The following is a 27,861-nucleotide window of genomic DNA, read 5'->3' on the forward strand; positions in this document are numbered from 1 at the left end:
GCTCTATTTTAATATCTTAAAGTCTGAAATACAGAAGCAACCCAAACTGATATGAAATACTCAACTGAAAACACCAAACTCATACCAGAAAACACACTCGAAAAACCACAAATCTGCACTGTTCAGCACAAAGGCAAACTCTGTATGAGCATGCACATGGAATGGCTTCAAACTCCCATCTTTAGCCTTCCTAGAAACCTGCAAACTCCCATTCTTGGGTCTCCCTAGAAACCTACAAACTCCCGTTCTTGGGTCTCCTTCTCCATGGGTTTGGCAGCCTCTGAAGAATAACAAAGAATGAGCAAAAATCAAGTTCTGGAATGAGCCCAAAATGCCTCCAAAACCCCTTAAAAGAAGGCATAACCGTAACTCACATCCAAGAGACGTTAATGAAACATATTTTAATAATAATTTTCATTTATTAGTCCAATGGTTTCCAAAGATTAACCCCCTTTTTCTGAAACTTCACTTTCTTGGGCCTGCCTCCCTTAGCAAAGATTTTCTTTTTTTAATTATTTGAAAAGGGGACATGACAAGTCCTCCCCTCCCAAACATTGCTTGTCCTCAAGAAATGGCTAAACAATAAACCAATCAATCCACCTGGATCCCAAATGTAGTCATGAACTATACTACTACTAATTAACACAGGCTCCTGCAATATCCTCTGCAATATGACCAAGAGGAATCCATAATCAAACTGAAAATTATAGCTCAACCAAACTCCAAAATCACCACTACCACAGTCAAAAACCCATGAGACACAAACTCTTAGAACATCAAAACCCAAGTAAAGTGGACAAATCAAACTACCAACATAGTAAATACCATCAATGCATCCCACTGGCCTATACAGAATGTACAATCCAACTCTGCAACAATGGTGAACACTCTCGAATGAAACTGTACCAAGTATGGAGAATCCACACACTGTACAACTCCTATAGTCAACAAAACTCTTCAAATCATTGGCCACTATCTCATAACCATAACTCCCATGCACTACTGATGGCAAAAATACATTACAAGATAAAGAGTAAGAAATGGAATCCAAACCAAATTTGTCTGCCATCAACTCCTCAGCACAAGGATCAAATGCTAACTGATTTACATACCCTGCAATATAATGTTGATAAAAAAAACCAACCTCAGTCAATAGCTCACCATGAAGAAGTGATACAACCCATTGTGACTGATCACCAGCTAAGTCAGGAGATGTCATAGCCAAAGGAGTAGAATCAATAACAACACCTGCTGAAGCATCACTCCAAAAATCCTTCTCTAAGTCATGTATTATCAACCTATCAATTGTAGGACCTATCGCCATGTCATGCCCATCACAACTCTCATCCCGAGGCATCAAACTATCCCATAACTGATGATAAGCACTAGGAACCAAAGTACATCTTTGTATCATCATCTCATCAACATGGTCATCAAAGGTAGATTGATGAGCATACATCACAGTGTAATGCCGATAGAATACACCAATCTCAGTCAGTGGCTCAGAATGCAATCCAGATGTAACTAACTGCAATCGATCATTAACCAAGTTGGAACTGACTACTACCTCTGAAGACATTACCAAGGGAGTAGTATCACTAGCAGGAACCATGCCAACTATCAGCTCACCAACATCACACATGGTCTTTGATACAACATCTCTAGTCTTCGTGCCATTAGTACTAGAGGTCACCACCATGTCAGGCACACCACAAAAATCTGCTACAACACCCAACTCAATTGAACTTGACTCTAGTGGGAATGAACCTGATATGCCAATGTTAGTATCAAGGATGGATGCATCCCCATCTCCATTGTCTCTAACAATCTCGGCCATGGACATCCTTGGATCACCAAACACCATAGCTTGTGACTGTATAGAATTAGGTAAAGACTGTAGTCTCTCTAACTCCATGGTCACCTTAGCCAAATGAAACTGTGACTCCTTGAAAGCCAACTGTGTACTCTCAAGAATCTCAGAAGTCAGCTCAAGCTGCTCAGTAAGCTCACTCACCTCATCTTCCTTGGCCAACAATGCATCATATATTGTACTGCCCCACTCCATAAGATAATCTCTGTCGGCTACCAACTGCATATAATTCTGTCTCAAAATCTGAATAGCCTCCCATAAAGAGTGGAACTCTGTCAAGGAAAGATAACTACCTCCCTGCTCATCACTAGTAGGAGAACCCCATCCATAAATTGCTAACAATTGACGAGCAACATCAAAATGCTGGCAAGTGATAGCAATGTCTCGATCACTAACTCTGAACTGATTAGACACATGATGGCACTGGCTTGACTGTCTCCTAAAAACCTCCTCTGATGCACTATCTAAAGGAGTATCCTCAAAGTTACTAGTCTCTAGAGTATTACCATCCATATCCTGTGAATCAAATCTAAAGCTCATATCAACATACAGAGTATCAAAAACATTAGCATTGCTGTCCAACTCCTCTATACCCAAGGAAACTAAGTCTTCAAAACTGCCCACTGCATCCTCTTGGATGTCATCAATGCCAATATGATCCTGGGACTCATCTATACACACTGCCAAATATGAAATATCATCAACACATTCCAGCAAGTATGGTCGACTGGATATATGAACAAAGCCCAACATTGGTGTATAAAAACTAATACCAAAATCAGACAAGATACTGGTACAAGAAAAGACAACACCGTGTAATCTGTTAATCAAATCCATGATAGCACCCAAACAAACACTGCTACCAAAAAGTGTTAAAGATCTCCAGTCAACTAAATCCCAAATGCCAATATAACAATCTCGAGTCCATATTCGTAAACTAGAATCACTTGGTAACTCAAGAAAACTCCTCACCTGAGTAATATGACCAATACCAAGTAACTCCACATACCTGTCATGATGAGATAATGAAGTCACAATACTATCTTTGTTCACCTTCAACTGGTTGCACAAATCATGTGAAGTACTACCAGCCTCAACCTCATGTGATAAAGCATCTAACTGTGCCTGGTAATCTTTCTCAACAAATTCATGAATGCTCAATGTCTGCTCATCTCTACCAGGTATCTCACCATCCTGCACAACAACATCTTCATAATCATCATCTGAACCCACTATACTGTAGTCACTACCTGTTATAACTATACCATCCTGAATACCTGTGGCATCACCCTTTGATGACCTGTAAACAATTGTCTCAATTTGAGTATCAAGTTGACCATTACTATCAATCTGTGTAATATCATTTCCCACCACCTCCTATGGCAAAGTAGAATCAGAGACCTCTACCTGGCTATCAGCTAGTTTCTCAAATTCCTCATGCAAGTTCTTGGGAATTGTGTCATTTGTCCTGTGAGAAAATCTGCCAAATAGAAATCCAGTCAACTTATCCACCTTAGCTGGGTCAAATAACATGTCATTCATTATACGGTGGTGCTCAACCAACTGTTTAGACATGTCATGGCTTATTTTCACAAGTTTATCTCGAATGTCTAAATAACCATCCTTTCTATTGTTTTGACTCTGGCTATCAATTGTCCAAGATCGTGTCCTCTGAGACTTTGTACTATACCTGTCCATTCTGGATAAAGTAGAGTGTAACCCCAATAGGATATAACTTCTTCAAATAGCAAGAACTAACATCCAAATGATTAGAAGTAGCATGCAACCATAGATTTGGACATGCAACTAATTAGAAGCAACATGCAACCACCAAATTATGACATGCAAGATCTGGGTAGTTGTCAAAACTAACATGCAAACTTCTACAACCACAAAATTCACCAAGAACTAACATGAAAATGATTAGAAGTAGCATGCAACCATATATTTTGACATGAAACTGATTATAAGCAACATGCAACCACCAAATTATGACATGCAAGATCTAGGTAGTTGTCAAAACTGACGTGCAAGATCTGGGTAGTTGTCAAAACTGAAATGCAAACTTCTACAACCACCAAATTCACCAAGAACTAACATGAAAATGATTAGAAGTAGCATGCAACCATAAATGTTGACATGAAACTGATTATAAGCAACATGCAACCATAAATTATGACATGCAAGATTTGGGTAGTTCTCAAAACTGAAATGCAAGATCTGGGTAGTTGTCAAAACTGACATGCAACTTCTACAAACCCTCAGGCTGGCAAGATCATGGCTCTGATACCACTAAAATGTCCCTTTTCTGATTTTACATGATATTTAAAGCCTCAAATCAGATCTTTAAAATCAAACAACTAATATCCCAAAGAACCACCAAATTTCTCAAGAAACCCCAAATCGGGTATGCCAGAAATTGTGCCAAAAGCTTCACAGCTTCACCTATTATTAATAAATCTGAAAGTGGAAATTTTTACTGGAGTTTCAGCAGCATAACAGCCTACAAAATTAAATTTTCATATCCGTATAGCCTTTACACAACAGTTCTCAAATGTAGGACAAAAACTATGCTCATCGGGCTCCCGAAATTAACACAAAAATGCCCGAAAACACCACAAAACACTAATAATCTATCTCAGAAGTTTAATCACGTCCCAATACATATATTTAGCTCTATTTTAACAGCTGAAAGTCTGAAATACAGCAGCAAACCAAACTTATATGAAATAATCAACTGAAAACACCAAACTCATACCAAAAAACACACTCGAAAAACCACAAATCTGCACTGTTCAGCACAAAGGCAAACTCTGTATGAGCATGCACATGGAATGGCTTCAAACTCCCATCTTTAGCCTTCCTGGAAACCTGCAAACTCCCATTCTTGGGTCTCCCTAGAAACCTGCAAACTCCCGTTCTTGGGTCTCCTTCTCCATGGGTTTGGCAGCCTCTGAAGAATAACAAAGAATGAGCAAAAATCAAGTTCTGGAATGAGCCCAAAATGCCTCCAAAACCCCTTAAAAGAAGGCATAACCGTAACTCACATCCAAGAGACGTTAATGAAACATATTTTAATAATAATTTTCATTTATTAGTCCAATGGTTTCCAAAGATTAACCCCCTTTTTCTGAAACTTCACTTTCTTGGGCCTGCCTGCCTTAGCAAAGATTTTCTTTTTTTAATTATTTGAAAAGGGGACATGAAAAAATCCTACATATAATCCAATTCTATGACCAAAATCATGCCAAGATAACTCGAGAAAATTAGGCAGCATGGAAATTGAGGTGAAAACTTGAAAATACCAGCGTTGATGAAAAATCAATGAAAGTGAAACTCATGCACCACAAGGATGAATAAGACACAAAAATCTAATAAAAATCAAGTTAAAAACCATAACCATATGCAAAAATGGCCAACATAATGATGTGAAACCCAAAACCCTCATCCTAAAAATCAAAGAAATGCTCATTCCCACCTAACCAAGTAGAGCTAGCACTTAGAAATGGAGGGGAACACTAGTTCTCAACCTCCTAACATATAGCTACTAGAAATGGAAGTAGAAATGGAACTAAAATCATAAAACAAGAGAGCCCTACCTAATAGCCAAAAAGGGGAAAATGAAAAACTAAGCAATCAAATAAAATCCCACAGAAGCTACAAAAAATTGTAGTGCACCAAGGTCTCCCTGAGCTTGCTCCAAGGAGACCAATCTCACAAGGATCCCATGCCCATATCTCCTACTATGAACATAGACACAATCCTCCAAAAGAGGATTTGGAAATTTGCTCTCAAAAATCTATTTTCCAAAAGTGAGAAGCAAGGATTAGAATTCCTCTTTGGATATTTATTAACTTTTTGAGGGAATAATAGATTAGGGTAAATAACTAAGTAACCTACTTAAACCCTAAATCAAGCCAAACAAAAATATGTTATTCCAAGTAATTGGAATTCATCAACAAAAAATCTGTCAAGAATTAATTTAAATAAAATAAAGCCAAAAATTCCCTAAAACCAAAATTACAAAATATCTTAGTAACTTTTGCAACAAAGGCAACCTCTAAATGCTCACAAGTCTAATCACATAAAGCAAATGAGTCTAGATTTATTAAATCGCTAGAAGGTTTAATTTAAACAATTAAATAGGATACGTCAACCATACATGGATGACATTGCTTAGATATGAACAACCAAATCACTAACTCCATGTGCCACTGTCAAGGATATAAATCTTACACATGATCAAGTGCAATTGAATATAATAACATATTTGAAGCAATAAATTCATTAAATAAACTAATTTAACCATTTATTTAATTATACTAAAATAATCCATTTACAACACTCACTTTTTCATAAAGCACCACAAAGCAAGAATGAAGTAAATAACCATGACATCAAATCCAACATATAACAGAAATTAGAGGATATGTCCAAATATTGGATAACCGGATATTATCATAAAACATATTGTCATCTCAAAAAGACATTATCATGCAAATATCATCAAATAAAAAACATAGTAATCTAATATCTATGATACTAGAAATCAAAGTATAACATCTAACCATCAGGTATTCTCAAATGTAAAAATAACATGAGTAACAAGTATTTCTTAGATCAAAATATAACAATGTATAGAATACAAACATGAGAGGTACTACATCCTCCCCCACTAGGCATACGCTTACTCCTGGAAGCCTACAAAATGATAGGGATACAAATCTCACCATTGTGTAGCATCTTCCCAAGTAGAAAAAGTCTCATTGCTCGCATCCCACTGGACCCTTACCTGATCTATCTTCGGACCTCTAAAAGTCAATCTCTAATGTTGAAGGATACGAATGGGCTCCAAAGAGAGTTTCTCGTCCTCCACTTGCAAAGAATCCCAATCAAGAACATGGGTCACATCAAAAATATACTGTCTCACAATAGAAACATGGAAAACATCATGGATGTATGATAGGCTAGGTGGAAATACTAGTCAATAAGAAACAAGACCAATCCTCTTAAGGATCTCAAATAGTTTGAAAATACATGCTGCCAACTTAGACTCTTTCCTATAACAAATGGGGCTCTTCCTCAAATGTACTCTCAAAAATACCCTGTCACCAACAAAAAAGTGACGATCCAACCTATGGCCATTTTCACACTTCTTCTACATGTCTTGAGTAGTAACCAAATGCTCTCTAATATGAACAACCTACTACTCCATATCCTGAAGCATCTCTAGACCTAGAAGTACGTGGTCCTCCAAACAATCCCAACTCAAAGCGGTATGACATAGTTTACCATACAAGGCCTGAAAAGGTGACATGGTGAGAGAACTATGATACCAATTTTTATATACAAACTCAACAAGGTATAAATAATCCTCCCACTTCACCTATCAGTCCATCACATACATGCAAAGCATATCTTCCAAAACCTATTTCTTTCTCTTAGTTTGACCATCTGTCTCTAAGTGATAAGCCAAACAAAAATTGAGCTATGTTCCCAAAGCATGTTGGATAGATGTCCATAGTGCTAAAGTGAACACCAGATCTCTATAAAAAATAATCCAATGAGGGGTCCCATGCACTTGAACAATGTCTTCCAAGAAAACATGCACTATAGAAGAAGTTTTGTAGGATGTCCTCATGGGTGAAAGATGTGCTACCTTGGACAACTTGTCCACTATCACCATGATACAATTTGTTCCATAAGGAACTAAGTTGAAATGATAGTTCCACCCAACTCATTGACTTGGGTATCATTTTCTTCATGATTTTAGCTTGCATTCTCAAGAGATTTTGGTACCCATTGCTACCTCATTTTTTTCTAATCTTTTCAGCTTTGGATTTCTTTTCATCTTTAACTCTTTCTTTGTTCATGTAGTTCTAAGAAAGATGACCAAGTTTTATACAAATAAAAAATATCTTTGTAGTATCCCTTTTCCTTATATTATGTTTCACATAGTTTGTTGCAATGTGTCCAAACTCACCATAGTAGTGGCATCTACACCACGTTTTGTACTCCCATCCAAATATTGCTTTCATAATCTGTTCTATTGTGTTTAATTTCTTTGTCTTGCATTTAGAATATTTGTATCCTTGTTTATTACAGCTATAACATTTTTCTTCAAACTTAGACTTCTCTTTGCATTCACTTCTCAATGTCCATGCTTATTGCAATTGTAACAATTTCCATTTAATTTAGGTTTACCATTACTCCAACATTTGTTTGATGTATGATCTATCTTACCAAAATGATTACAAGTAGGAATTTTATTCTTTTGAGCTCCCTATTTGGATTATTTGCCTTCTGTATAACCTAATCCTACTTTACCTTTATGTTTATACTGATTTTACTCATTTAATTGATCCATTCTTTCTTGAGATTTCATCATCCTCTCATCAATTTTCTTTTCAATATTGAGATCATTTTGTAGTATTTTAGTTTCTAATCTTAGATGTATGATTTCTTCATTTGCTCCAATTATTTATTAAATAAAATCTTCTTGTTGAAGGGATAGTTGATTGATTTCATTGTTCTTTCCTTCTAATTCTTCTTTGTCTTTGTCCTTTTGTTTCATAACTTCACATAATCTAACTAATTGAATTTCTTGCTCTCTTTTTAGCTTTCTAACTTCTTCTTGAAGAGTAATATTTTCCTCAACTAGATCTTTGATTGCTACATCAGCTTCATCTAAATTACTTTATGGATATAAGTCTTCAATTCTTTCATCAATGTAGAGATTGCCATTCAATTGTGCTGCAAGATCTTTCCTTCTTTGTAATAATTGAGAGAGATGCTCATTTTATTTTTTGAGATTTCCAATAGCCAACTCTAAATCTAACTTATCATTCTCAATAGCCTTTTCTAGCTTGTACACCTCCATTGCCTCTAATCTTTTCTCAAGTTGTTAAACTTCTTCTATGAGAACCGCAAGCTTTGATACCAATTGTTGGAAATATAAAATAGGATAGGTTACTGAGAGGGGATGGGTGAATTAGGAACCAATAAAACTTTATCTTATTTCACCAATTAATCATTTATGTTATTCTAATCAATTTGCATGCATGAAAGAATAAAAGTAGTAAAAACATTTTTAACACTTTGACACAAGATGGGTTGACCCAAAAACCTTCCAAATAGAAATTAAAACCTAGGGTGGGGATGATACCCACAAGCTTTAATAGTAAAGTATAAAGTTGGCCTGTTAAGGCTTACAATTGATCACTTCTGATGATCTTCCCTATTAGGAGCAATAAAGACTACTAGGTCCACCTTGTAAAAGGATTTACAAACATATAATAAAGTATGCACATTGTTAGGAGATTTTTCATAAGACTATTAATTCCACCCCATTAAAGGATTTGATTGATGCACCTGGTAGGATAAATCAATGGTTGATCTTTGATTTGCAACTTGGTTTATTGGTTGAGATTCCTTGTAATGCAATAATCACCTTGTTGTGATAGATAGATCTTTATTGTACCATATACAACTTGTAGCCTTTAATTCACACTCATACTCTTCTTGATCTTTCTCATCAAATACAAATAGATGTGATACACTAAATTAATATAGATATCAATCCAATTAACTTATTACTAGATTTGGCTACAATACCAAATTCATCATAATTCACAAAGCCAACCTAGCTATTATAAATCAGGTTTGAGTAACAGACTTGGTGATGTTCTGACACTTGGAAACCACTATCAACACTTGGCATCTTCTAGCACTTAGTTAAAGTAGAGGCTCGGTCCATACTGATCACTTCAAGTAGCAATCTAACTTGTTTAGTTCTATGTAACTCAATGAACACTAAGAAATTTGGTAACAACTAAATTACTTAGTTGACACTGCATGACTTGATCAACATTAGAGTCACATTGTTAACACTACGAGCTCAAAAGATATTGTAGAACTTGGTTAACACTAGAGGACTTGGTTAACACCATAGAGCTTAGTTAATACTGGAGAACTTAGTTAACACTATAGAGCCTAGATAATGCTAGAGTTTCCATCACTTCCATTAAATAGCTCATTAGATACTCATATGCCCAGCATGAACTATACATTACCTATGAAGCTAGGTAGCAACTGCATTTTGACTGCTTGGCTTGGGAGCAACTGAAGCACTTGGTTAACATTGTTGGATGAAAGATAAGCTTGATAGAAACAATAGAGCTCAATAGAAATGTAATGAATTGACTAAGTGTTAAGTCACTAATAGACAAATTGACCTTAATATCAACAAAAATCATGTCATTGCGATGACACATGCAATCCTATGATGAAATCAACATATATGGTATCCCATTTCCACTTTAGAATGTTATGCAGATGCAAAAGACCTGCCAAATGCTGATGCTCTACCTTCACACTCTGGAACTTGAAACATTGAGCAACAAAATCAAAAAACATCATGCCTTATCCCTACCCAAAAGTACAACTATTTAAGATTGGCATGCATCTTCTTGGCATCAAGATGTGCAAAAATGGTGCTCGATACGCTTTTAAAAAAATCAAGGTATGAAGATCACCAAACATTGTTACATAGATACGCTCCAATTTTTGTAGCAGTACATTGCGCTCAAGTAAATAATTTAAAAAACTCCCCTCAAGGGTATGTCTAGACTTAACTTCTGCCTTCACTTCCTAATGCTATGTGTCACTAGGAAAAGCCTCCAAGATATAGCCTCACAAATCCACTCCCATTGACAAACCTAGTATCACATCTCTCCTCCTACATAAGGCATCTGTGGTGATATTTTCTTTCCCTTTAATGTAATGAACATCAAAGTCATACTCATACAAGAACTCAATCCAATGACATTTTTGTTCATTCAAGTTTGGCTAATTAAAGATATAATGCAAGCTCCTATGATCTCCATGCAACTAAAACTTGTGTCCCAAAAGGAAATGTCTCTAGTGCACAAGTGCATGCACTATAGTCACAAGCTCTAAATCATGAGTGGGGTACTTAAGCTCATGGTCCTTGAGTTTTCTAGACTCATATGCAATCACACAACCATCTTGCATCAACACTGCACCCACACCCTTGAATGGAGCATTTTTACAAACCATTAAATTGCATACAAGATTAGGCATTACAAGGACTAGTGCACTGGTCAAATGCTTTTTAAGAGCATCAAATTTTGCCTCACACTAGTCTAACCAAACATACTTCTTCCATTTTCTCTAAAGAGAAGTGATGGGATGAGCCACATGAGAAGAGTTCTTCATGAATCAATGGTAGTAACTTGCCAATCCCATGAAACTACAAACCTTAGAAACATTAGTGGGTACCAAAAAATCCATGATAGCTCAAATTTTCTCTATGTCCACCACAATGCCATCACCAGTGATGATATTCCCCGAATACTTCACCTCAGACTAAAAGTCCACATTTACCCAACTTGCAACATAACTAATGATCTTGCAAGCACTACAAAACCTAACATAAATAGACCTCATGTTCCTCTATAGTCTTAGAATAGATCAATATGTCATCCAAGAATATAATGACACATCGATCGAGGTACTTACAAAATACTCAATTCATCAAACTCATAAACACAATGGTATATTGGTTAACCCAAAGGGTACAACCATGAACTCATAATGCCCATAGCATGTATGAAAACTTGTTCAATAAATGTTAACCTCATGAATATGAAGCTGATGGTATCCTAACTTAAGATCAATCTTCGAGAACAATCTTTCTCCCTTTATCTAATCGAACAATTCATCTATTCTTGGAAAAGGATTCTGGTTCTTTACCATCACCTTGTTCAATTATTGGTAGTCAATGCATAAACATAATGATCCATCTTTCTTCTTCATGAAGATGACTACTACACCCCAAGGGGATACACTAGGATGTATATGGCCCTTGGAAAATAATTCCTCCAACTAAAATCTAAGCTTACTCAGCTCATGATTAGTCATGTGGTAACGAGCTTGTGATATCAGCTCCACTCCTGGTATGGGAAATCTAAAAATCAATGTCATGTTGTGGTGGCATACCAAGTATCTCATTAGGAAACATGTCTGGATACTCATAAAGGAGTGGGTGATCATCAAGTGTCACTATACAGCTCTTGGCCTCCTCAAGATTGATGATGGATACAAAAGAATATCTAACATCCCTTCCACACACTCCACTTCAGCTAGTTAGTTGAGATCATCCAAAGTGAGACTGGTCTCTAGACCCCTAAAAGCTCCACCTTCCCACTTGTTTCATAAACACATAGCACAAAATCTCACCAAAAACCTATAATCACCTAATGGGTGGTTAACCAATCCATGCCCAACATAACATCATATGATCCTAGAGGTAGGATACAAAGATCCACTATGGTGGTGAAGATACCTAACTCTAATGCACATCCACTGACCAAGGAGTCCATAGCCACCTTGGATCCTGTGCTAACTCAACTTGCCACTTATCAACCTAACATACTACCACTAGCCCACTCCACTAAACTAGAGATAGTGAAATAAAAGAATCTAAAGCACTTGAGTTAAATAATAGCAAAGATGAAATACCATGAAATTTACTTATAGTCTTGTGTATGGTACCCTAGTGCTCAGCTTGACAGTTATCAATTGCCACAAAGACTCGATGGAACCTACCAACATCTCCCATGTTAGGCTCTAAACTGACTCCACCTCTACTAGGTCATGAAGAAGTCTTTGTAGGACATCTCACTAATTTATGGTTGAGCTACCCACAAGAAAAACATTATCCTCTAAAGATGGAACTAGAACCACACCCACCCTAGGTAGTGCTAGAATATGGTACACTCCCTCAACTAGAATATTATTGATCACCCTGGGATGGATGGTCCTACTAGGACTGTTAACCTCTACTCTAGTTAGATCCATTTCCTCTTGTGGTATCTAAACCCTATCCACCTTTCTATAGATAACATTGGCATCATCACTCTTGACATTTGCAACCACCTTGTGAGGGTGCTAATTAGGCTTGACCCTATCCTAAGAATTGCATCTGAGGGAGTAGTATACTTTGTCCTATAGATCATGTACTCTAGCTCTGAGAGGCTGATCTAATACTGAGCCCCCTAGTCACATTGCTCTCAGCAATCCTTGCCTTCTCAATAGCAAGAGAAAGTGTCCTTGGCTAATGAAGACAGACATCCCAAATGACAGAGTCTTTGAGACCCCTGATAAAATGTTGTATGAGAAGTACCTCATTGTAATAGCAACAAGAGTATTATCTTAGCCCAAAGAACCTCCTCTCATACTAATCCACTATCAAATTACCCTATTTAAGGTTAGGAAACTCATTAGTGTGATCCTCTTGGTACTATGGAGATAGGAATTTCTCTCTAAATCTCTCCTCAAAAATCTCCCAAGTGAGATCCGATATACTAATCTAGAGTTTTTGACTCTCCATATCCCACCACACAAACTAATTCTCTCTCAATTGCATAATGACACAATGGTTCTTCACATTTATTTCATATGGATGCAAGGAAAAGAAATGCCCCATATCCAGTAGCCAATTCTTAGCCTTGAGATCTCCTCCAAGACCATCAAATAGTGGTGGTTTAGACCTCCGAAGGTCTCTCATCATGTCCATTTGGATGGAATCTCCATCATCCTAATTATAGCCTCTCCTACAATCACCTCTACCACCAGGTGGTGTTCAAGAATGTTTGCATTCATGCTCCTCTTCCTCTCTATGTTCTAACCTATGGGAATATCCAAGGTGAGATCCCTCTTTCTAACCATGGTCATGTTGGTGTTCCTCTACATGAGGTCCCAACCCAAAAATTATCTCTTGTAGAAATGGTATCAATGCCCTAATGCCACCATGATTATTGTTACCCTATTCTTCCCCACCACCCTAAAATTCCTCCTCATGTTGTTCTTCTTCATTAACAATCCATCGGTTATTACCCTGACCACCAGGTCTATGTGCAAGAAGAATCACTAAGGAAGTGACAAGATAGGGTCAAAATCATATGTGAAAATCATAAGAGAGATAAGAATAAGCTATGAAAAGATAACAATAATGTAAGAAAACAATATCATAATGGGAGCATAATATAGAAATCTCAATGTTGCAACATGGTCTTTGATACTGGAAGAAATGCCTCGCCCAAAGATCCTTAGAACAAGGATAAATAAAAGGCAAGATAATTTACTTTTTAAAGTATGGATGCACATGATAATCAACATACGAGGATCACAAAGATCACAATGAAATGCTAAGAAAACATTCAAACACCAATGATCTCCAAGCACCACTACTGACCAAAAATGAGAAAGTTGTGAAGGTATAAAAACACATTTGAATCTGAAACATATCATATTTGAAAGGTCAAATACTAGGGTTCAAGAACTTTGTAGAGGGTATCCCAATCACCTCTCAAAACCTTTCAGTGAAGTCAAAAAGTGTCAACTACTTGCTTAAGCAGGTTTTCTCACAAGCCTATGCAGTACCTCACCAATATCGTATGACATTTCTCCCATTATCATACAAAACTTTCAAGAGATATGTGATAGAGTTTCCAATAGTCATGAGATACTCTACTAGTATCATATGACAAAACTCTAAAGGGAATGTAATACTTTCTAGTATCATACTACAGAATACCTTAAAATGCATGTGATATTTTTTAGTATCATATGATAGAATTTCCTAAGGTGTGTGATACTTTCTAGTATTGCCTAATGCTGAAGCATTTTCACCCAGAGATGTAGAGAGATACTTTGAGAAACATCCTGAGGGAAAAAATAGAGATAAAACCTCCACACCAAGGAGTACTAGATCCACAAATTGAGGCTTGGACACTCAAACACAAGAGAAGCATGACAGAAACACAATTAACCGTCTAAATGATAGGAGTAAATGAAAAGCATGCGAAAAGAAACATCACAATGTATATAAGCAACTAAACTCTTGTGTGGTTCCTCTCAATCGTAATAGCATCATGAGACCTTGAAGGCCCTAGCCATTCCTCACACATAACATCCCAAACTATCAATGACATAGTTAGCTCTATCTTATGAGGGTATCACTACCACAATGTAATAACATTATAAGAACAAGATCCAACATGTTAATCCAATAAAGAAGTAGATACTCCAACTAAGTGAATCACATCATCTAACCATATGCTAAACATCATAATAAAGGAATGTGTGAAATGAAACTAACATCATTTGATCATGATATCTAAGCGTTCCAATAAAAGCATAAAGTGTAAGGAAGAATACTTCAGAATCTTGAATATACCAAGTGAACATTAAGAATTGGTTGCAATTGGAAATAGACCGTCTCTATACACTGGTCCCTAGCAATGTTATAGGTAGCTATGCTTCCCAACCACATGAAGCCCATAGGTCCACTCATGCCATGTTGATGGAGATAATGATCCAACCAAAAACACATGCAAAGAAAACATCCATGGCTAAAAGTCATGCAAATTAGTAAAGAGGACTTCAACCAAGATCATGAGATAACGCAAGTGGACTAGGTCTTGGTCAGACAATCTATGGGTCAACTGTGTAGGGAATTTTGTGGAGAGTAGGTTGCTTGGACACCCAATCTCAACACACTAACAAATCATTCCCCTCAATACACCCTCAAGAGGCTGACGTGTTGTGTCCCTGGCTAAGTTGTGTGAACCATGTATTCATTGACCATTCCCCTTGTCACTACCCCCGAGAGGCCAACATTGTATTTATAGACCATTCCCCTAAGGAGGCCAATAATGTATTTCTTATCTTACTTAATTTTCCCATGAATTTATTTAGTTATCACTTATTAGAAACTTCTACATGTACACCTGGTCAGGAATACAACCTAAATTTACAAGAGAGGCCCCACAACTGACCTTACCCAACATAGCCATTGCCCGTAGGCAATGAATATTCCCAACCCAACCCCAAGGACCATATCTCAACCATTAGCAACTGGAAGGTTGTGACTTGTAAGCATCTAAAAATCACACGTGCATGTGCTCGTGTGTTGTCACACTAACATCATGAAGATCATAAAACAAGAGCTGGATGAGAACATAAGAGAAATTATATGCAACTGAATACATGTTTGGGAGTATGGATGCAACACACATCCCAATGCAAAATAAAAATACAATAGTGATTGGATGGACATCGTACAGATAATCCAAGTCCACGACCAACATCATGCCAAGAAAACTAGAGAAAATTGGGTGGCACATAAGTTGAGGTAAAAACCTCAAAGCAAATCAACATTGATGAAAATCAACAAAAATAAACCTCATTCACCCCAAGGATGAATAAGCCAAAAAAATCTAATAAAAATTGAGTTGGAAAACTGTATGCAAAAATGACCAGCATAATAGTGCACAACCCCAAACCCTCATCCTGAAAATTATGGAAATTCTCATACATGCCCAACCAAGTAGAGCTAGAACTCAAAAATAAAGTGAAGCACTAGTTCTTAATGTCCTAACATACAACTTCTAGAAATGGAAGTAAAAATGGAGCTGAAATCATAAAATAGGAGAGCCCTACCTAACAACCAAAAGAACAAAATAGGAAACTGGGCAATCAAATAAAAAATCTTGTAGAGGCTACCAAAAATTGCAGCACACCAAGCTATATCCAACATGACCAATCCCATGATGATCCCACTCCTGTAGCTCCTACAGTAAACAAAAAAACAATCCTTGAGAAAAGGATTTGGAAATTCACTCTCAAATTTCTATTTTGTAAAAGTGAGAAGGGTAAAAGTAAAAACTTGTGTCACCTTTCAGCCTGACTTATCAGAATGACTGAATTTGAGTATTTTTATCCAAGAATCAATTTTTCTAAAACATATAATCTAGATAAATTCATTCCAGCTAAGTTATATTAGGAATAAGGTGTCTCTACCCTGTATAATTCCTACTCTTATTATTTGTTTTGTAAAATGTATTTCTTGCAAATAATGTTGATGTGTTGACATCTTGAATTGTGTGTAAGGAGATCATGGCTAAAATGGCTATGATAGATTCCTATGACACGTAAGAGCTATGTTAGGAAGATTCAATGACAGGTGAAGACATGTGGCAACTAAGATTTTTGAGTATTGTACACTCTACCCCAATAGTGGGGTTCTCGAAGAATGGTAAAACCCTAATACGGTTTACCTTTGGGAGTAGCCCTAAAGTGAAGCACATGTTATAAGCATTTTTAGGGTTGCGAAGAGAGATGATGTGAAAAAGGTGTATTGTTGGTACTGCAAGTTGCTACTGGAGTCTTTTGTTGTTGATGTTGAACTTGCATTGCAAGTGTATTGTAACCTTGTGTTGAAGATAATACATTGTGCAAGTTCTGAAGGGGTGGGGTTGTTTTACCAAAAGGTTTTTCCCCACAAGAAAATCTTTGTGTTATGTGTTTCTTTCTTTGTCTATTTTCTGTATGCATGGTTGGCTATAATATTGTTGTTTACATGATATTGAATCTGTAAGTGTAGAAGATTTTAATAGGATTTGCATCATACTTTCCTTATGAGATTAGTGTAGGAAGTTGTTTCCACACTTGATTTTTCTTACAAATTATAAATGGGCTCATGCTTTTCCAATTGGAAAGGTCTATTAAATGCATGTCTTATACTAATTTGTATCTGATTATTAAAGAAAAAGTTATTTCAGAAAATTAGCATTTCAATAACTCTTACTATTTTTTATGATATGCTTTTAGCAAAATATAAACACCATTTTATAGAGCTCAAAGTCAAGAATATTTTTATATAGAGTTTATAGTATTTTATTTAGATATTGTATATTGTAATTAAAAAATTCTACAAGCACATATTTTAACACTCAAAAAGATGTCATTTTTGAGAAACAAAAAAATATAAAATCATATCAATAAAATTTTAAAATTATATATATTTCAAAATGTATAATTTTTCTTCTGGTTAGAATATATTTGTTTTGAAAAATGTGGTGGGAGATGAAAATTATCGATTTCGCATGAGTTGAAATTTGAATCACTATAAAAGAGAAAATATAGGTCTAAATTCAATTTATTTATTTTTTATCATTCTAGCTATATGCATTATCTATAACATAGTCTAAGTTCAAATGGAAATAAGTTTATTTCCATATAGTTTTGTGGTGGGAACCAAACCCCTAATTTTCAACATTTTTCAGCAACTAAAAAATTATCTATAAAAATTAGGAAAATATATCATTTCTAATTCCAAATAATTATTAAAATTTATAATCTTAAACTTCAACCATTTCTACACATTTCATTAGTTTACTTCTTTTTCAAATTCTAAATAATAATACTAGTTTTCAGTCATTAAAGATGAACATTTATACTTTTGTTAGCCTTTTCCTTTACAAAAGGGTGACATAGGTTTGTGCTTTTACCTAGGAATAAAATTCGTCTTTGGATACTTATTCACTTTTAGAGTGAATAATGGATTATGGTAAATAACAAGGTAACCTAGTTAAACACTGAGTCAACCCAAACAAAAATAGACTATTCTAAGTAATCAAAATTCATCTACAACAAAGCTGCTGAGAATTAATTTAAATAAAATAAAGCCTACAATTCTCTAAAGCTAAAATTACATAATTTCTTAGTAACTTTTGCAAAATAGGAAAACCTCTGAATGCATACACTTGCTCATGGGTCTGATTACATAATGCAAATTAGGTTTGATTTATTAAATCACTAGAAGGTTTAATTTAAACAATTAAATAAGATACATTGACCATACAAGGATGACATTGGCTAGATATGAATAGTCAAATCACTAACTCCATGTGCCACTACTAGGGATATAAGTCATGCACACTAAAACACACAATCAAGTGCAGTTGCATATAATAACATAGATGAAGCAATAAATGCATTAAATATCCTTATTTAACCATTTATTTAATTATTTTAAAATAATCCATTTACAACACTCACTTTTGCATAAAGCATCACAAAGCAAGAATGAAGGAAATAACCATGACATCAAATCCAACATAAAACTAAAATCAAAGGATATGCCCAAATACTAGATAACTAGATATCATTATAAAACATTTTTTCATCTTAAAAAGGCATCATTATGTAGATATGATCAACTAAACAACATAGTAATCTAGCATCTATGATACTAGAAATCAAAGTATAACATTTGACCATCAAGTCATCTCAAATGTAAAAATAACATGAGTAACAAGTATCTCTTAGATCAAAATATAACAAGGTATGGATTGCAAACACGAGAGGGACTACACACACACACACACACACACACACACACACACACACACACACACACACACACACACACACACACACAATATTGGCATAATCCTTGTATCGTTCAAAGTTGCAAGAAGTAGTTATTATTAATCCAACATTGCCACAAATATTAGCATTTTCATACTACTTTTGTCTATTAGTCCATGCCTTAAACCATTTTATCTTATTCTCGGGTATGTGTAGGATCATGGTGTGCCAAAAAGTAGCGATCTGGAAAATATGTAGTTTTGAAATGCCTTGAAGAATTTCAAAATCTATTTCAACTTTTTTCCATCTCATCCTAATACCAAACCAATAAATTAATACCTTTATGAGTCCTAATATATCTTTGGATACCAACCCTACATGGTCAACTTTAAAAACGTCCCAAAAACATGTTATTGGCCTATTCTTGCGTGTTTTTAACTTCAAACATGTACTTGATGAATTTTTTCACCCAATTTTGATGAAATGAAAAGGGTTTCTTGAGAATGTTATTATCTTTCCATAAATTTAATATTTGTCAAATTACAAGTTTAGTAAGTAATTATTACTTATTTTCTAAAGGATTTATGTATAAAGTGTTGATTGACACACTATTTGAAAAATAACTATAAGTTTGAAATGGTACAACATTTTTGAAATATAAAAGATGCATCAAATTCTATGCTTCTTCTACTATAAAGAAAAATAATAATTTACAAAGTTTTGAATTAGTTAAGGTGGTCAGAAATGAGAGTTTTTTATTCTAAAAATACTATAGTAGGAATCATAATTAATTATTTAAATTTAGAATAAAAATACCCAAAAATATGTGTCACATCTAGGCATGTGTCTACTTATTATATTTAGAATCTTAATAAAAAATATTATCATTTGGTTTTGATTAAGGTGGTCAGACATATGTCTACTTATTTTTGTCTTGAAATTTCTTTACTATTGCATTAAAATTAAAAAATTTGACCAATCAATTTTTATTTTTTTCAATTTTCTATAGATTCTTTTCTCTCGACTTTTGACAGAAAGTTTGTAACAAGTTAAAAATTGCACATCAAGTTGACATAACCCTGATTTACTAATTTTTCATTGCCACTTAAGAGTATAGTTTGGTTGACCATGATCTTGCATATACCCTCTCATTCAAAATTATTCTATTAAAGTTACTAATTTATATTTATTTTTACTTTATGATTGGTTTCTCTAAATATTTCTAGTGATCTTTTTCATTTTCTGACATCTTGAACAAGGCAAAATCAAGGTGATATTTCTTGAGTTCTCTTCTCAACACTTTTCCATGTCTTTTGAGTTCCTCACTACGTACCAACTTTTGTGAAAGATAATTGTAGGAAAAATGGCATCTTCATAAAAATTAAACAATTTTCATTCTTTACAATAATTCTTACTTTTTACATTTTTTTTAGAGATGTAGGTTGAAGGATAAGGTTCTCTAATTATTTGCACTTTTTTTTTGGTGACAAATCTAATGGTAATTCCATTAGCTTGGACATGAGCTCCTTCTCTTCTAGTTAGTGTTGTGGAGGAAAATATCCAACCTTGACTATTGAATAATTATTATTAATGTTTCATTTTTTTTCTATGAATATATCCTTGTTATTTTATATTTCATTGAACATGTGAATAAGATTTATGTCTTGGATTCAATAAAATTTACTTGATGGACTAAATTTTTGTGGAGTTTGCAAGCATAATAAACTTTAGGGTCTATGATCTTAACAAAGTCACATGGATCTTTAAAAAATAAATGAAAATATTTGAGGAAAGGAAGTCTTCTATTGAAGAATTTAGTGATGCTTTGTTCTTTCATGTTTTAGAAAAGAGGATGTTTAGTGTTTATTTAGAGTTGAATTAAATTTTACTTCATTAAAAGAAGAAAATTCCTACCATGTTTGTAACCATAATTTTTTTTAAGGTTTTCTAAAGATGTAACTCTCACATGACCAAATTTGTCATTTATGACACACAAAATTCCTGAGAACTAGGTTTTATCCATCTTTTGAAGATGGATGGAAAGGAGTTTTTACTTAGCATTATATAAAAGGAAAAGACATACTTCTTTTTGGTCAAGGATAAATATTGTGATACGCAAGTTTGCATTGGAATTTAGTGGAAACACAAAAAGAATAATACAATGTTTGATCCTAAAGAAGAAATCCTCTCTTTGATTCCCATTCACAAGAGTTACAATATTTACGTAAGAAAGTTCAATTTCAAAAGGGTAAATCTTTTCATTGCATGCTTCTACTAGAAACTCATTTATGAGAGATCTTTTAGTAAGAGGGATCAATTTTTTCAAAATGGAAAGATATCAAGGTGACTATTTTTTATTTTTTATTCTTTTTCAAAAAATAAAAGTGTTATCTCTCCTTCATTGAAATAGTGGTCTATGTAGTTCCCATTTCTGTAAAAATATAGAACTAGTGTTTCTAGTTACTTGATCAATAGAGCAACATCCACAACTTTTGCCTTTGTATGTTGTGTGTTTGTGTCACTTTAACTAGGTTTAGTACAGATGTAAAATTAACTCATTTTGTATGTTATGTATGTATTATAAACCTTTTCATAAAAATTTGGGGACCACTAGTTACCATATAAGAGGGTGGAACTGATACTTTTGCATCAAAAGAATCTTAGAGAATGGAGGTATATGTTTGGAACATATAAGCATGGAACACAATTTGGACTATGTTGGAAAGGAACTATCACCTATAATGAGCTACCAAGAGGAAACAAATATTTATTAAGTTGATAAATAAAATAAAATGCATTTTCATGATCTATATTTTTTATGTATTAAATAGCAGCTAGAAAAAGGGGGCTGGCCATAGGATACAATAGGATGGAGGTTATTCGTATAAGTTTAATTGCTAGACTGATAGGAGTAGTAAGTTATTTTACTATTGGAATACTTTTCCTATTTATCTGCTTGATTGCAACCAATTCATGTTTTTAGTACCATTCTAGAAAATGATTATTTTTTGAAGTATAAAACTGGTATTGGTTAGCTAATAGGGAGGTAACCTCCGACTAATCTTTCAGCCTTTTTGAACTCTAGGGCTAGCTCCCTTGTCTCTCTTGGTTGCTATCCATATACTTCAAAAATAGGTTGGAGGCTCGCCAATAGTCATTGATCTATGTTAACAAATAGTTGTAAAGTGTATTATTTATAATTTTTTTGTTATCCATTAGCTTTATGCAAGAGACTAATCTCTTTACTTGGTTTCAAATAATTAATTGATCTCTGAAGTCATTTTTATCCTATGCTCTTCTTTATTTTTCTATCAAAATGATTTATTCCAAATAATCTCGACCTTCTAACTGGCCTAACCAATTTTCACTGGTTGTACTTTAATTTTTCCTTTGATAAAAATAATTCAACATTTCAAGGGGAATATTTTCCAATTTGATGAGTAGTTTTCTTTACCATGGAGGTGTCCTATGGAGGGACCACTCAATTTTTTTTGAAATTATTATGAATTAAAATATATGTTTTAATCCACCCAAATTTCCTTGTTCACTTCTTTAATATTTTATGAATTTTCCCCTAGTCTTTGCTTATGTTGAGCTTGGATGAGCCCTATACTTATTTCCTTGGGTTTAACGATAATAATTAATGTATTTTGTTGTAAATTTTTTCACGTTAATTATCATTCAATGTCATTAGATTGATTTTTTTCTAGATTAAGGTAAAAATAGGCTTTTGAGGGGTCCCAAAACACTTTTTACATCTAGCTAAAAAGAGATATTCAAAGAATACCCAATCATTCCAAATGAGGACCCTAAGACATGTTTTGAGGGGACCCAAAACCCCTTCAATAGAATTGAATGGATTAGAATCCCACAACAAGCCAAAAGATACCATAGATTAATCGTAAATGTCTAGCAACCCTAGCCAAACAAAAAAAATCAAAATAATTATAATCAAGTTGTCCAACCATTTTTTAGAGCAATAGGAAGCCACAAACTACATCCCATAAGGGGAAGATAAGAATTTCCTTTAGCTCCCTTCTTCTGGGAACGGTGAGTCATATAAAATTGAGGAGGATCCTTTTTAGAATATTTACCATTCACAAGTAACCAACCAATCTTTAAAAGGGCTTCAAAGCTAGGATGGGTCATCCACATCTTCTCAAATCTAAAAGGAAAGTTCTTCTTGTCATTCCTTGGATGAACTATAAATTGAATTGGAAAGTGATCGGTCCCAATTTTGGAGAGAGAGAGAGAGAGAGAGAGAGAGAGAGAGAGAGAGAGAGAGAGAGAGAGAGAGAGAGAGAGAGAGAGAGAGTAAATAATGTTGAAGCCAATCATGAGAAATAAGGGCCCTATCAAGCTTAACTTGAATAAGATCTCACCCAACCCATTTGTTGGACCAATTATATTTATTGCCTCTCAAATCTAAGTCCATAAGAGCTTCTCTAGAAATAAAATCCAAAAGATCTAGCCTACCCTCTTGAGAGTTAAAGACACCCCAAGATTTCCCCCCATCATTTAAAACTATGTTGAAATCTCTAATGACCATCAAATTTTCCTTCCTAATAGATGATCTTTGCACCAAGATGTCCTCCAAAAACTTTCTTCTTGTGACTTTGTAATAGTATCATAAATATTTGATATCAACCACTAAAAATTATCCTAATATTATGACACAATAGATAAATAACATTTCCTTCAACCTTATCCACCAAGGTCTCATGAATAAACTTTTCATCTAACACCTAGCCCAAGATCCTCCACTCTTGTTAAACTCCTTGGCATCTATCACCCCTCAAGTCTCCTTGGACCCCGATCATAGCTTTACTCTTAAGAAATCTAAGAAAAATCATGCCACTGAGGTCAAAATTAGCTCCAAGGTTAAAATTAGTCTTATTGAGTCAAACTCAGACACCAAAAAGGGCATGCATCATGCTAGGAGAACTAATGAGTATCTCTAGCTAGATAAATTTAGGACCACCCCCGCCCGCACCCAAAGTATGATTCTAGTTCTAGCTCCTCCAATAGTGAGATTAAACCATCTGAAAAGAAGAGATTGCATGAACACATTAAACCTACCACTAGCTCAATCAACCCCTCCCATGTCTTTGACACTCCTAAAGCTACCTCGGCTCATAGTGGGAGGGAAGACATCACTTCTCCAAGGAAGAAAACCCCCAAGGGTGTTGGGAAGAAAGGTAAACATAGCCACACTAATGCATGGATGGAGAGGCTTGAGAAGTTCATAAGGGACTTGTGGACAACCAAACCACTATTTGCCATTGATAAGATACCCTAGTTGAGTTCTCCACCAAAGTTATGCACTCTGTGGCCACCAACCTCTAATTTTTATGGGTTAACAAAGAGGAGAAGGACTTGGGAAAGACAACTAAGAAAACTCATTCCATCTATGTATTCATGGCAAAGGATTAGCTAAAGACCATCCTAGATAGACCAGTGAAAGTGAAGCATGAGGATGTGGTAAGGGAAGCACCTAAGGAGCAGAAGAGTGGAAACCAAGGGAAGGACAAGGGCATCTACCTCAAGGTTTGTTGTTTTTTGTTACTTTTTTTATGATCATGTATCTAAACTTTACACCCCACGAGGTTTTTTGGATCATGTCGATTATTTGGACTAATAGCAATGATATGTTTAAATGTTGTTGGTTTATTTTACAGTCTCTTATGCATATTAGATTAAGGACTATTGTTATTGACAATTCGGCTATGGACATATTATGGTTTTTGAAGTTTAAAGTTGGTATGGGTTAGATAACTGGGAGGTAACCTCTGGCTGAATACTTAGCCTTTTGTACTCTGGGGTCAGCCCCCCATCTTATTGGCTGCTATCAATTACTTCAAAAACATTTCCTTCAAAAGATAGGGGCTTACCTAAAATGATGTTATTCCAAAAGATAATAGTACCACCTGAATCATTGGTGATTCAATTTTAAGAAAAGTTCATTTGATGAATTTATATGATGAAAATTTGGTAATTAGTGTTTTTATGTAGAAATGATGTCTAAATTTTCTATAGCTGTTTGGAATGCAATAATTGCATTTTTTACATCCCCAATTTTTTTTTAAGTTCATAAGAGGTGTTTCCTTATTTTGTAATATAAAGACTAGTGTTAGAAAAAGTTTGAAAAGATTCAAAGAATGTCATGCAACGTTTCACATTGGAATTTCAAGATATGTAATTTTTTAACATGTTCATATAGTTCGTGCAATGTTTTAATTCAGAAATGTTTAGTTAATTTTGATATCTCTACAAGTTAAGATATGTTGCTTTATTTTTGGGTAGTTCTATGACCATCGCGGTAATTTTCCACAAATGGATCAAGTCCTATGGATCTAAATATGGATTGGAGAATGATTAAACTTGATAATGATAATTTCACTACAATGGTTTTGGCTTTGCATTCTGTGGCATGCAACAAAGGATATTTTAGGGTTGACCGATAACATGTACTTATATGTCATGTGTGGGTTCATTTTTGGAGATTATCATGGTGGATGTACTATGATCAACACTTGTTTTAGATAAGCATTTTGATATTATTGGATTCCCCTTATTATCTGAAGTGGAATGAATTGACTATTGATGGTTAATTTTTTTGACTTTGTGTAAATATTGTTTATCTTCTTAAGGTAGAATTATTTGTGGATCAGATGGGTGAAAAAATATATATTCAAGTATGCAATGGACTGATGAAGGCTGGAGTAAATATGAGGATTATTTGAAAAACATATGAGAAGATATTTTCAAATAATGAATCAAATATAAAATAAATAGTAGAGTCTATAGTGATTAATCAAAAGACCCTATACACTCCCCATATTTCTTAGCCTTTGAAACATTGTAATTGTATGTTCGTCTATTATGAATAAATTTATCATTACATTTTTTCCCTCATTAGATTTTACATATAAGTACGTTTACTTTCATAATATATCTTTTAAAATTGACTTAAATATTTAACAATTTATACAAAATAGAGTTAAATTTTATTGATGTTATTTGGTGGTGGCATTGCTATATAAGCCACAACATTTAAAACAAGCATAAATGGCTATTTTTAAAAAGAACAGGCTAATCTCCAAACAAAATGCATTTAAGACAAAACAAAGTCATACTTTCTTTTTCCAGATTCAAGAAAATGTAATATTTTTTTTCCAATTTTATTATTATTTTTTACTACAAACTATAACTATGAAGTAAATTTTTCATTACTATAAACAAGCCAAGTATCAACCATAACACATTTCACCACCTCCCACAATTGATTTGGAATTATATTATTTCCTAGCTGAAAAAGAGGACCAATTCCAAGAGAACAATAAAAAGTTGACACCATAGAATATCATGTTAAAGACTTTGCCTAACAGGTGTCCCACTAGACCATATTAGCGATACAACTTTATAAATGCTTCCCTTCTTTGAATAAATCAACTCTCCACTGTCACGGTCATTTCGAGGTTGTTGTTTCAATTCTTTCAAGAAAGGTTTTTTAACTTAATCCTTGATAGTAAAGCTAAAAGGTATATGGAGGCATTAGGTTTGTATTGGTATTATCTTGCAAATGATTTTCTTTTTGTTTCTCACTTTGTTAGTATATATAAACAGTTAATCTAGTTAAATTAGTTATGATTAGGTGAAATTATAGAAATGCAAAAAAACAATAAAAATCATATACAATATAAATGTGTTCAATTGGGTTGTTCGGAGATAATAACAAATTTAGAATATAAACTCAAAAAAAATCAAATATAATGTTTGAATTTTTTTTAATTTATATTGTATCAAAGAACAAATAGATATATTTAGAATCGATTTGTGAACGTAATTGTTTATTTTATATTCTATATTTCTCTTAATGATAAGATCTAAATTATTTTAAAAATTTAATAGATAAATTAAATTTCTCAAAAACAATGTCGTAATTGTTGATTTATAAATTTGAAAGATTAATAGAATGATTGTGTTGAATGTCTTTGAATTAGTCACTTAAACTTTATAAATGTTAAAGAATACTTAATTAATCCAAGATAACATACCGTATTATAATATAGCTTAATTTGTACGAAAACATATTGCAGAAGATAATATTCCATATTTATATTATAGACATGGATATGATTTATAGTTATATAATATTCAAGCTATTACTATTAGACACATGTTAAGCTGACAAACATTGTATATTTATTTGATCCTCTCCCATAACAACACACTTCCTCTCTTCTGCAACTCTAGTTTTTATATTCCCATATTTAAAAATTGGTAGACTTGAAAAAACATCTCGAAGAGAATTACCATACCTGATACTTGACTGATCCTACAAGCAGTAGAAGAATAGCATCCCTCAATGGGTAAACTTTCAGAGATGATATTGGATATGTGACACACACTGCCATGGAAATTTGATAAACCATGTTGAATCCATGTCTCAACCAGAGCTCGTTGTCATCCATGTAGTAAGCAGCAATAGAGTTTAGTTTGGTCAGTGATAAATAACTTGCAGCGCACATGGCTTCCTAAACAAGAATAGACAAAGGTAGGTCAAAAGAGAAATCAAAGAATGCATTCCCCAAATCATCATGATCACGGACAACTTTGTATAAGATGCCGTTTTAATTTTAATAACAAACTTTAATCTCAATAGCCTTTGTAGAGAGGTTAAGCATCAAGATACGCTGATTCTCTTCTTAAAATAAGATTGAATACTTTTGTTTTCAAATTTCAGACTTGAA

General features: G+C 34.2%; 1 long non-coding RNA gene across 1 annotated transcript; it reads right to left on the bottom strand.

The window, feature by feature from the left end:
- Window positions 1–4,634: 4,634 nt before the first annotated feature.
- LOC149561844 (uncharacterized) lies at window positions 4,635–27,569 on the bottom strand. The gene is made up of 2 exons (XR_016363473.1): window positions 27,430–27,569; window positions 4,635–4,823 (listed from the first exon to the last, which is right to left on the bottom strand). It is a non-coding gene; the product is annotated as an uncharacterized LOC149561844 (long non-coding RNA).
- Between the last annotated feature and the right edge of the window lie 292 nt (window positions 27,570–27,861).

This window comes from Cupressus sempervirens, chromosome 4, assembly GCF_028749045.1.
Source record: "Cupressus sempervirens isolate cs-2001-9-10 chromosome 4, ASM2874904v1, whole genome shotgun sequence".
Lineage (NCBI taxonomy): Eukaryota > Viridiplantae > Streptophyta > Pinopsida > Cupressales > Cupressaceae > Cupressus > Cupressus sempervirens.